Source organism: Triticum urartu, chromosome 1A (genome assembly GCF_056163025.1).
Source record: "Triticum urartu cultivar PI428250 chromosome 1A, HENAU_Tu73, whole genome shotgun sequence".
Taxonomy (NCBI): Eukaryota; Viridiplantae; Streptophyta; class Magnoliopsida; order Poales; family Poaceae; genus Triticum; species Triticum urartu.
Genome location: NC_141873.1, coordinates 485,145,798 through 485,166,169, shown reverse-complemented (window position 1 = coordinate 485,166,169; position 20,372 = coordinate 485,145,798). Strand labels below are relative to the sequence as shown.

The 20,372-nt window shown below is 40.3% G+C and overlaps 1 non-coding gene and 1 pseudogene across 1 annotated transcript; both read left to right on the top strand.

Annotated features, from left to right (window-relative positions):
- The first annotated feature begins 506 nt into the window (after nucleotides 1-506).
- On the top strand, nucleotides 507-596 carry LOC125533387 (small nucleolar RNA U31b; annotated as a pseudogene).
- A 57-nt stretch (nucleotides 597-653) lies between these two features.
- LOC125533401 (small nucleolar RNA snoR117) lies at nucleotides 654-731 on the top strand. Its single transcript, XR_007294278.1, has one exon. It is a non-coding gene; the product is annotated as a small nucleolar RNA snoR117 (small nucleolar RNA).
- Nucleotides 732-20,372: the final 19,641 nt, after the last annotated feature.

The window sequence follows — 20,372 nt, the reverse complement described above, 5'->3', positions numbered from 1 at the left end:
CAACGATCTGGGCCTCCAGATCAGCCCACACGCTCCCCGCCCACCGCGGCTTCTAGACCTGCCCGGCTCGCCTTTATAAGCGCACGAGACGTCCCGTCAGCAAACCCTGCCTCGCCGCGCCGCCTCTCCCTGCAGCCGCTCCTCCCCTCGTCACATCTCGGTTTTTTATGCCGGGCGAAGCTCGCCGGAACAAATTCGCGCATGGTTCTTTCTTCTTTTGTTGTTTGCTGCCTTGTTTTTGAACCATTCTTGCGTGCGTCCTCGCTTGTTTCCGTCGCCTCTTCTTTCGGCTGCGAGAGCAAATCCACTCTCGGCGGCCTTGTTCTGGAGGCGCAGATCGACCGCTGCGCCGCAGGGGGCGAGATGCATCACCCCGGCCGCCATCTCCGGCCGGACGTTCTCCCCTGCGGCACGCACATCTGCAGCGCAACTCTGCATCCATATGTCTGACTTTTTGGTGCAGATCTCTGATTTTCCCGAGCTCCCATCTTGCCTATGTGACCGCGGAGCGTGATGACATGGATTTTTGTCGCCCCAGTCTTAGGATCCGGCTCGCCGGACCTGTGCTGATTGACATACGTTATCTAATCTGACTCTGCTATAAATCGCGTCAGCTTGCTGGATCTCGTTCTTTTTATCTTTCTTTCTTCCGGGGCCTGTGATATCAACAATTTGTCCGTACCATCTGATGCATCTGATGATTCACATTTGCTAATGCGTCTCTGAGGCCCTTCGATTTGACTGTTCTTTTTTTAAATCTGGATTCTTGGTCACTTTTACTGTTCAGGCAACAAATTAGAGTCTCTGAGCTGATTCCCGTAGCGACTTCGGTGCTGTACGTTGCCGATAGCGATGCCCGAACAGGTTATCATGCGTGCGCCGTCCTGCGTACGGCGTGCGCCGTCCTGCGTACGGCGTGCGCATCCACTTGTCCGACAGTTTTTGGTCATGCTGATGTTGAGTTCTTAATGGTTTTTTCCGCTGCACATAGAGTACCTGTTTACCATTAATTAATCTAATCATTGCATGATATAATCTGTTTGATATTTGGTTTGGCAAAAACAACCGTGCGATGAACAAATGAATCATTAACACTGGAGACACCTCGTTGTGAACTATCGAATGATGACTAATTGATTTAGATCAATAATACACGGAAATGTGTGTAATTAATTGATTGAATAGTTGAATTATCGATGATTTTGTATCAATAATACACTGAAACGTTCCCAAATATATTCAGATGTACTCTCTCTGTTTCTAAATATGTATGTAGATATATTTTGGTGAAAAGCATTGCTACTGTGAGTCTGGAGCGGACATGAAACCACAACAATGTTCGCAAGCAGCTCCCTAACGCTAGATAAGATCCGGATCTCAATGTTCGCAAGCAGCTCCCTAAGGCCCTGTGAACATTACGCACAAGAGGGAACGACCGTCAGAGAGCGATATGAGGCCGGCTCCCCGGTGGATCGAGAGGGATAAGAACTGGGGACTACGGCCACCGCCGAGCAAGCCTTCCCAGGCGAGCTCCTAGCTCTGTTTGTATCCTTCAGTGTCAATGCAACAACCGGTGCGGTGAGACCACGACCATCTCCTACTATGCTCGTGAGAAGATGAACCTCACTGCCCGCTTGCAGCTAATGGACCGAGCACACCCCTCCACCGTTTGCACGCTGCCGTCGCCGCTCCATCGCACTGATGTGCCACCAGCTTGACCTTCTGGGTCGCCATCACGGCCAGGACAGAGCCACCCTCCAAGCCAGACCCATATGTCTCGTGCAGCGAACCATGAGGGAGGGAGGGATGTCGAGGGGGACGGAAGGTTTGGGAGGGCGCACTTACGAATCTCATGTGCTATGGGATGTAGCAACGCCATTGGCTTCACCAAAAATTGTTCGAAGTAGTTCCTCCAAAGCTACAATAACATTCAAAAGATATCCGTTGAGGCTTTCGAAGCATATGGGAGCTCGGCTGACTCCACCTAACCTCCCACCTCCTCAAATCCACAAATTCATACAATCTCATGCAACATATAGTATAAACAAACATAGTTCAACTAGATCACACACATAACATATGCGTTTTTCACTATACATGCCATTGGACTACCAAAAATTGGCAATGTTCTAAACTAGAATTATGTTGAAAGTTCATGCATGGCTGCCTTTACCCTTATCCACTTTGTGGTCATAGCGATCGAAGACACAACACAAGTCAAGGCGGATATGATTGCTGTCGGAGCTGAAGGGCCGGATGCCGCACCACAATCCTCCTCCTTCATGTCCAGAGAGGGCACATATTGCCGGCCTTTCCTCCAGTGTAAGGGCACGCGTGGCTTGGTCTTGCCGCTTCACCCAGGTGCGGGCACGTGTGTATTCGGTGAAGGTCCCAGTCGATGGATTCAGAGTTGTTGGACTCGGATTCACTACCCGACATGCTGAAGGACGGAGAGTAGTTGGAGAGTGGAGTGAAGTGGGAAGTGGCTAGGGTTTTGTCTGGATGTGGATATGGAGGGGATATTTGTGGGGTTGGGTGGACCAGTGTGGGCCAGATCGATGTGGCAAGCATGTATGGGCCTACCCTTATCCGCCCCCCATATGAACTGGGTATGGTGGTTGTTAGAAAGCCCAGACATATAGGGGACTGGTCAATTATCAGGACATTCACTCGGGCGTATAGAGAGGATATGAGGGGTCCGGTTGTGGATGCTCTAATCATGTCATTGTTTTTGTGGTGGGTATCCTTTGGATGTTAATGTCATCAATTTTTTTTGTGAAATCTCTTATCATTCTTTTACCGATGAAACTTTGCAATGAAAATGGTTGTGTGCATCAATCAATTCCTATAGATCATTTTGATTGAGAGAAAAGTTTATGTTGGCATGGCCATATCGGTTAGTGATATTTTTTTCCACGGAGGCGGCGACGATTTTGCTTGGATGGTGATAATCCACAAGTATAGGGGAGCACAACAGTTTTCGAGGATAGAGTATTCAACCTAAATTTATATATTTGACACAAGGGAAGCCAAATAATATTTGAAGGTATTAACTGCGGAGTTGATAATTCAACCACACCTGGAGATTAATTATCTACAGCAACGTGATCAGTAGCAAAGTAATATGATAGTTTTGATAATAGTAGTAGTAGCAATGGTAACGGTAACAGTTACAGCAATAGTTTTGTAGCAGTTGTAACAGTAACAACATAAGATAAATTTGTAAGTATTGGATCGGTGACTTGTTGGATGATATTCATCATGAGACAGTTATAACCTAAGGCGATACGACACTAGCTCCAGTTCATTAATATAATGTAGGCATGTATTTCATAAATATACATGCTTATGGAAAGAACTTGCATGACATCTTTTGTCCTACCCTCCCGTGGCAGCGGGGTTTTATTGGAAACAAGGAGATATTAAGGTCTCTTTTAATAGAAAACCGAAACAAAGCATTAACACACGGTGAATACATGAACTCCTCAAACTACGGTCATCACCGGGAGTGGTCCCGACTATAACTTGCAAGATCGGATCTAGAACATGGATATAATTGTGATAACATAAACGGTTCAGAACTGAAATCATAGCACCCAGGCCCAAAGTGACAAGCATTAAGCATGACAAAGTCATAACAACATCAATCTTAGAACATAGTGGATACTAGGGATCAGGCCCTAACAAAACTAACTCGATTACATGATTAATCTCATCCAACTCCTCACCGACCAGCGAGCCTACGAAGGAATTACTCACTCCCGGTGGGGAGCATCATGGAATTGGTAATGGAGAAGGGTTGGTGATGACGAAGAACGAAGATCCCCCTCTTCGGAGCCCAAAAGGACTCCAGATCTGGCCTCCCGATGAAGAACAGGAGGTGACGGTGGCTCCGTCTCGTGGATCACGATAATTCTTTCTCCCTGATTTTTTCTAGAAAAATAGGTATTTATGGAGTTGGAATCAGGGTCTGCGGGGCCACCAGGTGGGGACAACCCACTTGGGCGCGCCAGGAGGGGGGCACGCCCTGGTGGGTTGTGCCGACCCAGGTGCCCCCCTCCGGTGGGTCTTGGCTCCAAAAATTCTTGTTTATTGTATAAAAGTTCTCGCAAAGTTTCGTTCCATTTCGAGAATTTTTATTTCTGCACAAAAATAACACCATGGTAGTTCTGTTGAAAACAACGTCAGTCCAGGGTTAGTTTCATTCAAATCATGCAAATTAGAGTCAAAACAAGAGGAAAAGCGTTAGGAAAAGTAGATACGTTGGAGACGCATCAACTCCCCAAGCTTAAACCTTTGCTTGTCCTCAAGCAATTCAGTTGATAAACTGAAAGTGAAAAAGAAAAACTTTTATGAACTCTTTTGCTCTTGTTTGCATAAATAAGCTTAAACAACACCCAGGTTTTCAACCAACATTATAACTAACCATGCCGATAATACCTCTTAAAGATTATATTAACTCATATCAATGACATAATCAGCTAGCGAGCAATAATAAGATATATCTCAAACGGCAACGTTGTTAAAACAACCATGATATAATATGACAATAGTGGTATCTCGATAGACCTTTTCGAGACCACAAAACATAAATGCAGAGCACCTCCAAAGTCCAAGCATCGGCTAAACATTGTAATTCATGGTAGAAAAGATCCAGTCATGATGCACCCAACATTAGCTACACAGAGTGCATAAGTCATGACAGTAGCGCTCTCAGGTTCTAGCGCTTGTTTTAGAAGGTGATGACACAACATAAAAGTAAATAGATAGTCCCTTCGCAGAGGGAAGCAGTGATTTGCAGAGGTGCCAGAGCTCAAGTTTTTAAAACAGAGGTAAATGATATTTTGAGACATGCACCCTTCTCATTTACTTCACGACTATCAGTTATCAATATCTTCCATACTAAGCATGCTAGTGGCGGTTCCCAAGCGATAAAAGTAAAGGTTTTGACTCCACTGGGAGTTTTTGTTTGATTATTTGTAAGCTTTTCTGTTTGCGGGTTGGGACTGGGCATCCCTATTACCGCCCTTTTCTCGTGCGATGGCGAGTGAATAAACACTCGATCTGAGAATAACCCGCTTAGCATGGAAGATACCAACCACCTCCTGTCGTTCCATGAACGATCCAGTCACACAAAAATGTTTTTAGAAGTTTTTAGAGATAGCACATGCAAATTTACTTAGGACGGCAGGGTAATACCACATATAGGTAGGTATGGTGGACTCATCTGGAATAACTTTTGGGTTCAAGGTCTTTGATGTACAACCAGAATTCCCACTTAGTATAGGCGAAGGCTAGCAATTAGATTGAGAATCGGCCAGCTAGAGAGCAACAACGGTCATGAACATGCATTATGCATAAGTAACATTAGACACTAGCATGAGTAGGATATGAACACCATGAACATAAATATCATAGAGGCTATGTTGTTTTGATTCAACTACATGCATGAACATGTGCCAAGTTAAGCCACTCGAACATTCAGAGGAGGAGACCATATCATCATACTACATCACAATCATTTTAACGCAATGTTGATATCCAAGATAAATCATTATCCACTCCTTAGCTACTTATGCATGGCATGAGAAACTATAATCTCTAATTGTCATTGCAAACATGTTTAATCATAATGGGATGAATCATGGATACTAGGTTAAACATATTTACACAAACAGAACAAGTCGAGTTCATACCCGTTTCTCTCTGCCACGACCAGTTCATCGAATATCGTCATTATTGCCTTTCATTTGCACGATCGAACGGTATGAAAATAATAATAGTGCTAGAGGGTCGTGGACTGAGCTGGAATCTGCAAACATTTTATTCAACAGGAGAAGGCAAGGTAAAATGGGCTCTTTATTATATCAACAGTTATTCAAATGAGAGCCACTCAACATTTTTATCGTGGTCTTCTCCTCGGTACGACTCGAATAAAAAGAAAAGAAATTCAGAGAAACACACCAGAATATTTTTGGAGTTTTTGGTTTTCTTGAACAAGCAAATAAAAAGAAAAATCAAAAAATGAGAAAACTATTTACACGGGAAAGCTCCCAACAAGTAAAAGAAGAATAAGGAAAACTTTTTGGGTTTTCTTTTTAATACTACAACTAAGCATGCATAGAAAGTAAACTAACAACAACTAATTTTTTTTGGTTTTTCTAAGGTTTTTCAAACACACAAGAAGAAAGCAAGAAAATAAAATTAAGCATGGATGATACAATGAAAAAGTGTGGACACCGAAAACTGGAATGAAATGGACATGAATATAAAGTCGGTGGAAACACGTACTCCCCCAAGCTTAGGCTTTTGGTCTAACTTGGTAATCAATGAGAAATCTGGATAGAAGTCGGCGTGGTTGCTCACAGAGACTCTCGGTGCGGATGCCTCCGCCTGCCGTGCTGCCTCCACTGCCGCATTGTGAGCTCGGGCCTCGCTTTCAAGAACAAAATATCTTCCTTTGCTGTGATAGTCAAAAAGAGCAGGCGCAGGCAAATATGTGTGCACAACGGATGTTTGGTTAAACAACAGATTGTAAGTGAAGTTATTAATTTTTCCTTTGAGGATCTTATGACTTTTTAAAGCATCAAAGTCTAAATACTGTGTTGGTAGGATAGGATCAAAGGGCAAAGGTGAAACACCAAGCCCTCGTGCTAAACGCGTGGCATAAATTCCACCATAGAAACAACCACTATTAGCGTTATGCTGCAGTCTGCGTGCAACAATCGCTGCATGGTTATAACTCCTTTCACCAGTGAGAGCGGTGTGTATGAGGCTCAAGTCTAGAGCATAGAGTGTGCTACAGTCTTACTTGCCTACTATACATTTCCCGTTAAATAATGCAAAGTACTAAATTATGAGAAAATGAATGCTCTTTATTCTACCTTGTGTCACTCCCCTCGTCTCACCGTAGCAAAGACTAGTCAAGAATGATTGGTACTCAGCTCTTGGTGGTTCGTCAAGGGAACCCTAGAATGGGAGTTTGCAGTGGTGAGCAAAACTCTCTAGTGAGATGCTAAATGAATTTTCATAAAGCTTAAACAACGCCCTAGACTCATGGGGATGGAATTTAAATCCTTTGACAAATGATTCGGTAAGAGTGTGGCGTTGCTCGCACTTATCTGAAATGTAGGGACCGAGACCGACATTGTGAACTTATTGCTCAAATTCCTCCTTTTAATGCCCACACGCATCATATAATCATCGCAAGGCCATAAACATGTTTTGGTGGCTGCATCTCGAATGGAAGTTTCACTTGGTTCGACATAAGACGGACGAGCAGAGTTGTCACTAGAAGATGCCCCCTAGGATCTCCTCCTCGAAGAACTCCTTCCAAAAATGTTCATCATGTTCACATACTATATTTTGAAAAAAATTGAGGGACAAAAAGTTATCAACAAAGCTTTATAAGATTGATAGCAACTACTCATAGGGATACATAGAGGCCATAGCAAGCATTCAAACTACTTAAAACTCTAAGAATTCAACATGCAAGCTCATCTACAGCAGTACCAAGAGTAGCTAATTATTTAAAATATAAACCACCAAAACAAAAACTAATTGGACAAATGGTGGAGTCACATACCAAGCAACAATCCCCCGAAACATTTTTGGAAACGGAGCTTCGATCAAAGAGATCGAAATCCACGGGCTTGAGAGCAAGAACATGGGAGAGAGAGATATGGGAATTTTTTCTGGAGGTAGGTGATGATGTGGTGTAAAGAGATAAGTGAGGGGGCCCACGTGGGGACCACAACCCACCAGGGCGCACCTGGGGGTCCTGGCGCGGCCAGGTGGGTTGTGCCCACCTGGTGCACCTCCCTCTGATATTATTTGCACCAGAAATTGAGGAATATTAAGAAAAAATCGTATTAAATTTTCAGAGCATTCTGAGAAATTTTATTTTTGGGTCATTTCTTATTGCACGGGAAATCCATAAAATAGACAAAACATGGCATTTTATTTTATTTAACTAATAAAAACAAAAAACAAAAAGTAGGGACAGAAGGTAGTGCTTACGAAATTCATCAACTTCATACTTCTAAAAAATGATCCATTAATAAGGTTGATCAGGTTTTATTAACAACCACTTTCAATTAGCATGAAACCAAAGAACTTTCGTAAATCACTAAGTTACCTCAACGGGGATATGAATGTCCCCAACAATAAGCATTTCATATTTCTTTTTAATAGTAGGTAGAGGTATTCGAAAACTTCCAATAGTGATTGTCGGAGATTTTTCAATAACATTAATACCATTCACTTGGAATTGTTTCTTCGGAAAGTGCACCGTATGCTCATTACCATTGATATGAAAAGTGACCTTGCTTTTATTGCAATCAATAACAGCCCTGCAGTATTCAAGAAGGGTCTACCAAGGATAATCGACATGTTGTCATCCTCGGGCATCTCAAGTATAACAAAGCCAGTCAAAATAGTAACATTAGCAACAACAACGAGCACATTCTCACAGATACCGATAGGTATGGCAGTTGATTTATTAGCCATTTGCAAAGATATTTCAGTAGGTGTGAGTTTATTCAAATCAAGTCTTTTATATAAAAAGAAAGGCATAACAGTAACACAAGCTCCTAAATCACATAAATCAGTTTTCACATAATTCTTTTTGATGGAGCAAGGTATAGTTGGTATTCCCGGATCTCCAAGTTTTTTAGTTACTCCATCTTTAAAAGTATAATTTGCAAGCATAGTGAAGATTTCAGCTTTCGCTATTTTTCTTTTATTGGTGATGATATCTTTCATATACTTTGCATAAGGAGGCATTTTAAGGATATCAGTCAAGCGAGTACGCAAAAAGATTGGCCTCGGCATTTCAGCAAAGCGTTCAAATTCTTCATCATCATTCTTTTTATTTGACTTAGGTGGAAAAGGCATTGGTTTTTCAACCCACGGTTCTATTTCTTTACCGTGTTTTCTAGCCACAAAGTCTCTTTTATCATACCTTTTATTCTTAGGTTGTGGGTTATCAAGATCAACATGTGGTTCTATCTCAACATCATTGTCTTGTTCTTCATTATTATTAGGTTGAGAGTTGATACGTCTCCAACGTATCTATAATTTTGATTGTTCCATGCTATTATATTATCTGTTTTGGATGTTTAATGAGCTTTAGTATGCTCTTTTATATTATTTTGGGACTAACCTATTAGCCGGAGGCCCAGTGCCAGTTTTTGTTTTTTTGCCTATTTTAGAGTTTCGCAAAAAGGAATACCAAACGAAATCCAAACAGAATGAAACCTTCACGATGATCTTTCTTGGACCGAAAGCAAACCAGGAGACTTGGAGTTGAGGTGTGGAACGCCACGAGGCGGCCACGAGGCAGGAGGGCCCGCCCAGGGGGGTATGCGCGCCCCCACCCTTGTTGGCCCCTCGTAGCTCCACCGACGTACTTCTTCTGCCTATATATACTCTTATACCCTAGATCGATCACAGAGAGCCACGAAACCACTTTTCCACCACCGCAACCTTCTGTATCTATGAGATCCCATCTTGGGGCCTCTTCTGGCGATCCGCCGGAGGGGGAATCGATCACGCAGGGCTTCTACATCAACACCATAGCCTCTCCGATGAAGCGTGAGTAGTTTACCACATACCTTCGGGTCCATACTTATTAGCTAGATGGCTTCTTCTCTCTCTTTGATTCTCAATACAAAGTTCTCCTTGATGTTCTTGGAGATCTATTCGATGTAATACTCTTTTGCGGTGTGTTTGCCAAGATCTGATGAATTGTGGGTTTATGGACAAGATTATCTATGAATATTATTTGGTTCTTCTCTGCATTCTTATATGCATGATTTGATATCTTTGCAAGTCTCTCTGAATTATCGATTTAATTTGGCCTACTAGATTGATCTTTCTTGCAATGGGAGAAGTGCTTAGCTTTGGGTTCAATATTGCGGTGTCCTTTCCCAGTGACAGTAGGGGCAGCAAGGCACGTATTGTATTGTTGCCATCGAGGATAAAAAGATGGGGTTTATATCATATTGTTTGAGTTTATCCCTCTACATCACGTCATCTTGCTTAAAGCGTTACTCTGTTCTTATGACCTTAATACTCTAGATGCATGCTGGATAGCGGTAGATGTGTGGAGTAATAGTAGTAGATGCAGAATCATTTAAATCTACTTGACACAGACGTGATGCCTATATTCATAATCATTGCCTTAGATATTCTCATAACTATGAGCTTTTCTATCAATTGCTCGCCAGTAATTTGTTAACCCACCGTAATACATGCTATCTTGAGAGAAGCCACTAGTGAAACCTATGGCCCCCGGGTCTCTTTCTTATTATATTTCATCTATTTTATTTACATCACATCTCATTTACTATTTGCATTATTTACTTTCCAATCTATACAACAAAAATACCAAAAATATTTATTCTACTATCTTTATCAGATCTCACTTTTGCGAGTGACCGTGAAGGAATTGACCGCGTTGGTTGCAAGGTTCTTGATTGTTTGTGCAGGTACTAGGTGACTTGTGCGTTGTCTCCTATTGGATTGATACCTTGGTTCTCAAAAACTGAGGGAAATACTTACGCTACTTTCCTGCATCACCTTTTCCTCTTCAAGGGAAACCAAACGCATGCTCAAGAGGTAGCAAGAAGGATTTCTGGCGCCGTTGCCGGGGAGATCTACTCCAAGTCAAGACACACCAAGTACCCATCATAAACTCTTCTCCCTCGCATTACCTTATTTGCCATTCGCTTGTCGTTTTCCTCCCCCCACTTCTAAAATGATTTTAGAAAACCTTTGCATTTTCTTCGCCCCTTTTCATTTCGTCTCTTTTCGCTTGCTTCTTGTGTGCTTGTGTGTTGGATTGATTGTTTGTCACGATGGCTCAACATAATACTAAATTGTGCGACTTTTACAATACCAACAACAATGATTTTATTAGCACTCCGATTGCTCCTACTACCGATGCTGAATCTTGTGAAATTAATACCGCTTTGTTGAATCTTGTTATGAAAGATCAATTTTCTGGACTTCCTAGTGAAGATGCCGCTACCCATCTAAACAATTTTGTTGATTTGCATGATATGCAAAAGAAGAAAGAAGTGGATAATGATATTGTTAAGTTGAAGCTATTTCTGTTTTCGCTTAGAGATCGTGCTAAAACTTGGTTCACTTCTTTTCCTAAAAATAGTATTGACTCATGGAATAAGTGCAAAGATGATTTCATCTCTAAGTATTTTCCTCCCGATAAAATCATCTCTCTTAGGAACGATATTATGAATTTTAAGCAACTTGATCATGAGCATGTTGCACAAGCTTGGGAGAGGATGAAATTAATGATACGTAATTGCCCTACACATGGTTTGGATTTGTGGATGATTATACAAAAAATTTATGTCGGATTGAATTTTGCTTCTAGAAATCCTTTAGATTCGGCCGCGGGAGGCACTTTTATGGTAATCACTTTAGGAGAATCTACTAAACTCCTAGACAATATTATGGTTAATTATTCTCAATGGCACACAGAAAGATCCACTAGTAAAAAAGTTCATGCGATTGGAGAGATTAATATTTTGAGTGGAAAGATGGATGAACTTATGAAATTGTTTGCTCATAAAAGTGTTTCTTCCGATCCTAATGATATGCCTTTGTCCACTTTGATTGAGAATAATAATGAATCTATGGATGTGAATTTTGTTGGTAGGAACAATTTTGGTAACAACGCGTATAGAGGAAACTTTAATTCTAGGCCGTTTCCTAGTAATTCCTCTAATAATTATGGTAATTCCTACAACAAATCTTATGGAAATTTTAATAAGATGCCCTCTGATTTTGAGATTAGTGTTAAAGAATTTATGAGTCCGCGAAAGAATTTCAATGCTTTGGTTGAAGAAAAATTGCTTTAGATTGATGAGTTGGCTAGGAACGTGGATAGAATTTCTCTTGATGTTGATACTTTGAAATTAGATCTTTTCCACCTAAGCATGACATCAATGAGTCTCTCAAAGCCATGAGAATTTCCATTGATGAGTGCAAAGAAAGAACCGCTAGGATGCGTGCTAAAAAAGATTGCTTTGTGAAAGCATGTTCTTCTAGTTTTCATGATAATAATGATGAAGACCTAAAAGTGACTGATGTGACTCCTATTAAATCTTTGTTTTCCAATATGAATCTCGATAAAGATGGGACTTGAGATGAGTCAACTTTAGTTAAAAGGCATCCCAATAATTCAGAGTTTTTAGATCTTGATGCAAAAATTAATAAAAGTGGGATTGAAGAGGTCAAAACTTTATATAGCAATGAACCAACTATTTTGGATTTCAAGGATTTAATTATGGTAATTTCTCTTTGATAGTTTGTATTTCCTTGTTGCAATCTGTGTTAAATTTTGCTCATGCTTATAATCAAAATAAGGCTTTTACTAAACATATCGTTGATGCTTTAATGCAATCCTATGAAGAAAAGCTTGAACTAGAAGTTTCTATCCCTAGAAAACTTTATGATGAGTGGGAACCTACTATTAAAATTAAGATTAAAGATTATGAATGCTATGCTTTGTGTGATTTGGGTGCTAGTGTTTCCACCATTTCAAAAACTTTGTGTGATGTGCTAGATTTCTGTGAATTTGATGATTGTTCTTTAAATTTGCATCTTGCGGATTCCACCATTAAGAAACCTATGGGAAGAATTAATGATGTTCTTATTGTTGCAAATAGGAATTATGTGCCCATAGATTTCATTGTTCTTGATATAGATTGCAATCCTACATGTCCTATTATTCTTGGTAGACCTTTCCTTAGAACGATTGGTGCAATTATTGACATGAAAGAAGGAAATATTAGATTCCAATTTCCGTCAAGGAAAGGCATGTAACACTTTCCTAGGAAGAAAATTAAATTACCTTATGAATATATTATGAGAGCCACTTATGGATTGCATACCAAAGATGACAATACCTAGATCTATTCTTGTTTCTATGCCTAGCTAGGGGCGTTAAACGATAGCGCTTATTGGGAGGCAACCCAATTTTATTTTTGTTCATGTTTAGTAATAAATAATTCATTTAGCTTCTGTTATGGTTGTGTTTTTTATGTTTTAATTAGTGTTTGTGCCAAGTAAAGCCTTTAGGATCTTCTTGGGTGATTGTTGTTTGATCTTGCTGATAAAAACAGAAAGTATGTGCTCACGAAAATAATTATCAATTTTTACCAGAGAGCGATAAAATACCAATTCCAACTGCAGTATATCAACATACATTTTATCCTAGTCTTCCTAATTTTTCAGAATTTTTGGAGTTACATAAGTATTCTAAACCTCCATATTGCTAGAGACTGTTCTGTTTTTGACAGATTCTGTTTTTCGCGTGTTGTTTGCTTATTTTGATGAATCTATGGCTAGTATCGGGGGGTATGAACCATAGAGAAGTTGGGAATAAAATAGGTTTAACACCAATATAAATAAATAATGAGTTAATTATAGTACCTTAAAGTGGTGGTTTATTTTCTTATACTAATGGAGCTCATGAAATTTTCTATTGAAGTTCTGTGTTGTGAAGTTTTCAAGTTTTTGGGTAAAGATTTGATGGATTTTGGAACAAGGAGTGGCAAGAGCCTAAGCTTGGGGATGCCCTAGGCAACCCAAGGTAAAATTCAAGGACAACCAAAAGCCTAAGCGTGGGGATGCCCCGGAATGCATCCCCTCTTTCGTCTTCATCTATCGGTAACTTTACTTGAGGCTATATTTTTATTCACCACATGACATGTGTTTTGCTTGGAGCGTCTTGTATGATTTGAGTCTTTGCTTTTTAGTTTACCACAATCATCCTTGCTGTACACACCTTTTGGGAGAGACACGCATGAATCGGAATTTATTAGAATACTCTATGTGCTTCACTTATATCTTTTGAGCTAGAATAATTTTGCTCTAGTGCTTCACTTATATCTTTTTAGAGCACGGTGGTGGTTTTATTTTATAGAAATTATTGATCTCTAATTCTTCACTTATATTATTTTGAGAGTCTTTTAGAACAGCATGGTAATTTGGTTTGGCTATAAAACTAGTCCTAATATGATGGGCATCCAAAATGGGTATAATAAAAACTTTCATATAAAGTGCGTTGAATACTATGAGAAGTTTGATGCTTGATGATTGTTTTGAGACATGAGGATGGTGATATTAGAGTCATGCTAGTAGATTAATTGTGAATTTGAGAAATACTTGTGTTGAGGTTTGCAAGTCCCGTAGCATGCACGTATGGTAACCGTTGTGTAACAAATTTGAAGTATGAGGTATTTCTTTGATTGTCTTCATTATGAGTGGCGGTCGGGGACGAGCGATGGTCTCTTCCTACCAATCTGTCCCCTTAGGAGCATGCGCATAGTGCTTGGTTTTGATGACTTGTAGATTTTTTCAATAAGTATGTGAGTTCTTTATGACTAATGTGAGTCCATGGATTATACGCGCTCTCACCCTTCCACGGTTTCTAGCCTCTCTAGTACCGTGCAACTTTCGCGGGTACCATAAACCCACCATTGATATCTATTGATGGGCATCTCCATAGCCCATTAATACGCCTAGTTGATGTGAGACCGTCTTCCTCCTTTTTGTCTTCTCCACAACCACCATTCTATTCCACCTATAGTGATATGTCCATGGCTCACGCTCATGTATTGCGTGAAAGTTGAAAAAGTTTGATAATACTAAAGTATGAAACAATTGCTTGGCTTGTCATCGGGGTTGTGCATGATTTGAATATTTTTTGTGAAGATGGAGCATAACCAAACTATATGATTTTGTAGGGATGGACTTTCTTTGGCCATGTTATTTTGAGAAGACATGATTACTTTGTTAGTATGCTTGAAGTATTATTATTTTTATATCAATATTAAACTTTTGTCTTGAATCTTTCAGATCTGAACATTCGTGCCACAATAAAGAAAATTATATTGATAATTATGTTAGGTAGCATTCCACATCAAAAATTCTGTTTTTATCATTTACCTACTCGAGGACAAGCAGGAATTAAGCTTGGGGATGCTTGATACGTCTCCAACGTATCTATAATTTTTGATTGTTCCATGATATTATATTATCTGTTTTGGATGTTTAATGGGCTTTAATATGCTCTTTTATATTATTTTTGGACTAACCTATTAACCGGAGGCCCAGTGCCAGTTTTTGTTTTTTTGCCTATTTTAGAGTTTCGTAGAAAAGGAATACCAAACGGAATGAAACCTTCGTGATGATCTTTCTTGGACCGAAAGCAAACCAGGAGACTTGGAGTTGAAGTCTGGAATGCCACGAGGCGACCATGAGGCAGGAGGGCGCGCCCAGGGGGTAGGCGCGCTCCACAGTCGTGGGCCCCTTGTAGCTCCACCGATGTACTTCTTCCACCTATATATATACTCTTATACCCTAGATCGATCGCAGAGAGCCACGAAACCACTTTTCCACCACCGCAACCTTCTGTACCCGTGAGATCCCATCTTGGGGCCTCTTTCGGTGATCTGTCGAAGGGGGAATCAATCACGGAGGGCTTCTACATCAACACCATAGCCTCTCCGATGAAGCGTGAGTAGTTTACCACAAACCTTTGGGTCCATAGTTATTAGCTAGATGGCTTCTTCTCTCTCTTTGATTCTCAATACAAAGTTCTCCTCGATGTTCTTGGAGATCTATTCGATGTAATACTCTTTTGTGGTGTGTTTGCCGAGATCCGATGAATTGCGGGTTTATGAACAAGATAATCTATGAATATTATTTGCTTCCACTCTGAATTCTTATATGCATGATTTGATATCTTTGCAAGTCTCTTCGAATTATGGGTTTAGTTTGGCCTACTAGATTGATCTTTCTTGCAATGGGAGAAGTGCTTAGCTTTGGGTTCAATCTTGTGGTGTCCTTTCCCAGTGAAAGTAAGGGCAACAAGGCACGTATTGTATTGTTGCCATCGAGGATAAAAATATGGGGTTTATATCACATTGTTTGAGTTTATCCCTCTACATCATGTCATCTTGCTTAAAGCATTACTCTGTTCTTATGAACTTAATACTCTAGATGCATGCTGGATAGCAGTCGATGTGTGGAGTAATAGTAGTAGATACAGAATCGTTTTGATCTACTTGACACGGACGTGATGCCTATATTCATAATCATTGCCTTAGATATTCTCATAACTATGCTCTTTTCTACCAATTGCTCGGCAGTAATTTGTTAACCCACTGTAATACATGCTATCTTGAGAGAAGCCACTAGTGAAACCTATTGCCCCTGGGTCTCTTTCTTATTATACTGCATCTCTTTTATTTACATCGCATCTCGTTTACTATTTTGCAATCTTTACTTTCCAATATATACAACAAAAATACCAAAAATATTTATTCTACTATCTTTATCAGATCTCACTTTTGCGAGTGACCGTGAAGGGATTGACAACCCCTTTATCGCATTGGTTGCAAGGTTCTTGATTGTTTGTGCAGGTACTAGGTGACTTGTGCGTTGTCTCCTACTGGATTGATACCTTGGTTCTCAAAAACTGAGGGAAATACTTACGCTACTTTCCTGCATCACCCTTTCCTCTTCAAGGGAAAACCAACACATGCTCAAGAGGTAGCAAGAGTCTTCATGAACATTAACATTATCTTTTTCATTATCACTAGGTGAATGTTCATTACCAGACTGAGTTTCAACATCAGAGATAGAAGTTTCATTATCATTATCAGGAGGATTTTCTATTTCAGGTTCACTAGGAGCATGCAAAGTCCTATCATATTTCCTTTCCTTTTTCCTTTTAGAAGAACTAGGTGTAGAGGTGTTGTTCCTTTGTGAATCTTGTTCAATTCTTTTTGGGTGTCCCTCGGGATAAAGTGGTTACTGAGTCATTTTACCTCCTCTAGTTGCGACTCCAACAACAAAGTCATGTATATTATTATTCATTTCATCAAGCAATTCTCTTTGAGATTTAGCAACTTGTTCTAATTGAGTTTGAACCATAGAAGCATGCTTTCCAACACCTCTAACATCGCTTGAGATTCTAAATAACAAGTCACTCAAGCGAGCAATCATATCATAATTGTATTTCAATTGTTTCATAACATTTGCATTGAAGTCATCTTATTTTCTAATGTAGTTTTCAAACTCATAAAGGCATTGGCTAGGGTGCATATTGTGAGGATTGTCATTATCATTGAACTTCATTAGAGAATTTAGCTGTACCACCTTAGGAGGTGGTGGTGTATTAAGCTCATGTATTTCTTCAATAGGAGGTAAATTTTTAACATCCTCAGCTTTAATACCTTTTTCATTCATAGATTTCTTTACCTCTTGCATATCTTCAGGACTGAGATATAATATACCCATCTTCTTCGGAGTGGGTTTAGCCAGTGGTTTAGGAAGAGTCCAATCATCATAATTTTTCAATATATTATTCAATCATTCTTTAGCTTGCGCAAAAGCTCGTTCCTTGAAAACACAACCAGCACAACTATCTAGGAAATCCCTAGAAGGATCAGTTAGTCCATTATAGAAGATATCAAGTATTTCATTTTTCTTAAGAGGATGATCAGGCAAAGCATTAAGTAACTGGCAAAGCCTCCCCCAAGCTTGTGGGAGACTCTCTTCTTTAATTTGCACAAAGTTAAATATTTCCTGCAAGGCAGCTTGTTTCTTATGAACAGGAACATATTTTTCATAGAAGTAATAAATCATATCCTGGGGACTACACACACAACTAGGAGCAAGAGTATTGTACCAAGCTTTAGCATCACCCTTTAATGAGAAAGGAAATAATTTGAGAATAAAGTAATATCGAGTTTTCTCATCACGAGTAAAAAGGGTGGCTATGTCATTCAACTTAGTAAGATGTGCCACAACAGTTTCAGTTTCATGACCATGGAAAGGATCAGATTCAACCAAAGTAATTAACTCTGGGTCGACAGAGAATTTATAATCCTTGTCATCGATAAAGATAGGTGAAGTAGAAAACTTAGGTTCATATTTCATTCTAGCATTCAGAGATTTCTCTTTATACTTGCATAGTAATTTCTCTAGATCATCTCTATCCCTACAAGCAAGAATATGTCTAGTTATCTCCTCATTCATAACATAACCTTCCGGTACCTTAGGCAATTCATATCTAGGAAGGCTAGTCCTAGCAGGTGTTTTAGGAGATTCAGTTTCAAGCTCATCATCAGATTCAACAACATCATGTTGTATTACTCTAGCAATTTGTTTATCAAGAAATTCACCAAGTGGCACATCATCGTTATCAAGCAAGGTACTAGCATCATCATAAGCATTATCCATAGCAGAAGTGGCATCATCAATAACTTGCAACATATTAGAATTGATAGCATGTGGTGGTCTTGCAAGTTTACTTATAACATAAGGTGAATCTAAAGCAGAACTGGATGGCAGTTCCTTACCTCCCCTTGTCTTTGAGGGAAAAATCTTAGTCTTAGCATCCTTCAGATTCTTCATAGTGATAAATTGATAATAATCCCAAGTGACTCAACAAATATAGATATGCTCCCCGGCAACGGCGCCAGAAAAAGGTCTTGATAACCCACAAGTATAGGGGATCGCAATAGTTTTCGAGGGTAGAGTATTCAACCCAAATTTATAGATTCAACACAAGGGGAGCCAAAGAATATTTGAAGGTATTAGTAGCTGAGTTGTCAATTCAACCACACCTAGAGATTAATTATCTGCAGCAACGTGATCAATAGCAAAGTAATATGATAGTTTTGATAATAGTAGCAGTAGCAATGGTAACGGTAACAGTTACAACAATAGTTTTGTAGCAGTTGTAACAGTAACATCAACAGTTGTCGTGGAAATGTCACAGGATATGTCCTAGTGTGAGGACTTAGTCGTGGAGCCATCGCGTTGAGGTTAGCTTAAAGGGGTTAAATAGGACAAAGGACACGGGGAGTTTATACTGGTTCGGCCCCTTACGATGAAGGTAAAATCCTAGTCCAGTTTGTAGTTGGTATTGCTAGGGTTTCGATGAACGGGGAGCGAATACGCTTGACCCAGCTCTCGATCTCTTGTTTCTTGTCCTAAGCCGCCGCTAGGTCGTCCCCTTATATACACGGGTTGACGCCCTGCGGCCCTCAGAGTCCTGGCCGGCTTATACAACGTATCCGGCTCGGTGACCTTTTACATATGCCTTACAATACAAGTTTACATACATGGCGGTTTACTCTCTTGGGCCTTAAGCCGCCTTCGGGTCTGGGCCCTCCACTAGCCTATCTATGAATCGCCACGTGACCTTGGGCTTCATTGTGATGAATCTTCATAGGGATGACCCGGCCCCTCCTGGGCGGGTCATACCTAATAGTTTTATCCCCAACATTAGGCCCCATGTTGATTTGGACTTCGTTCATGTCAACCTTCAAGACTTAGAAAAAATCCTTCCATATCCGCTGCGAAAAACTTTGTAACCCGCCATGACGTCATCTACAGGAATCTCGGAAAAACCGCCACGACGTCATCTTCAACGGATCTTTACCTTAATATCTTCCGAAAATCGAGGTGTTCATTTAGCTAGATAACCATCATTTGGCCTCCTCGTTTTTCGCACCTGCCTGTTTCCTGTCTCCTTATAAATAGGACCCGAAAGCTATCCTCCATTCTTCTCCTTCTCCTTCCTTCCTCACAATGCACCATCCCGCATGAACCCTGCCGCCATCAACCTCCGTCCTCGTCTTCGACTCCGGCCGCTGCATCGCCCTGAGTAGATCAGAAAACCGCAGCACCACCCCGCTGTCTGAACAACACTGGTACGCTCTCTGTTCTTCATCATGGATCTGCCATTAGGGTTTGTTAGTGCTCCTCGGTGTTCATCAATGCCCTTCCTTTTTTCTTTGTTTAGATCCATAGCTTAGATCCAAAAGCTATAAGAGTCTTGCGCGGTAGAAGTTTCAGTACTTGTTTTGATACTAGATCATACCCCCATCGCGACAGATCTTCTCTAGGGCTCCCTTGTTCTTCCCCTGTCACTTTTTGTAGACGAATTTATCCCCCTTGTTGGAACAGCGGTAGATCCAAATTTATAACCTCAATCTGCAGCATCTGTTTGTCCCAATACTTAGCAAATTTTGTTTTTGGCAACTCTTGAATATCTTAGTCATGGCGGCTTACCCTGTCGGTTTAGCTTTCATGTATATATCATTAGCCCTTGCTTAAGCCGCCATTATACTCACTACAAAAAAGACACATCCGTGACATTTTGGGCCGAACGAATTTTTTTCTGTCATACATATGACACTTCTATGACGATAATTGTGACAAAACCCGGTATCATCATAGATGTGGTGGGATCATACTTCTATGACAAAAAATCATGATAGAAAATGGGCTTTTTGTCCTGGGCGGGCTGGAGACGCAGCTGC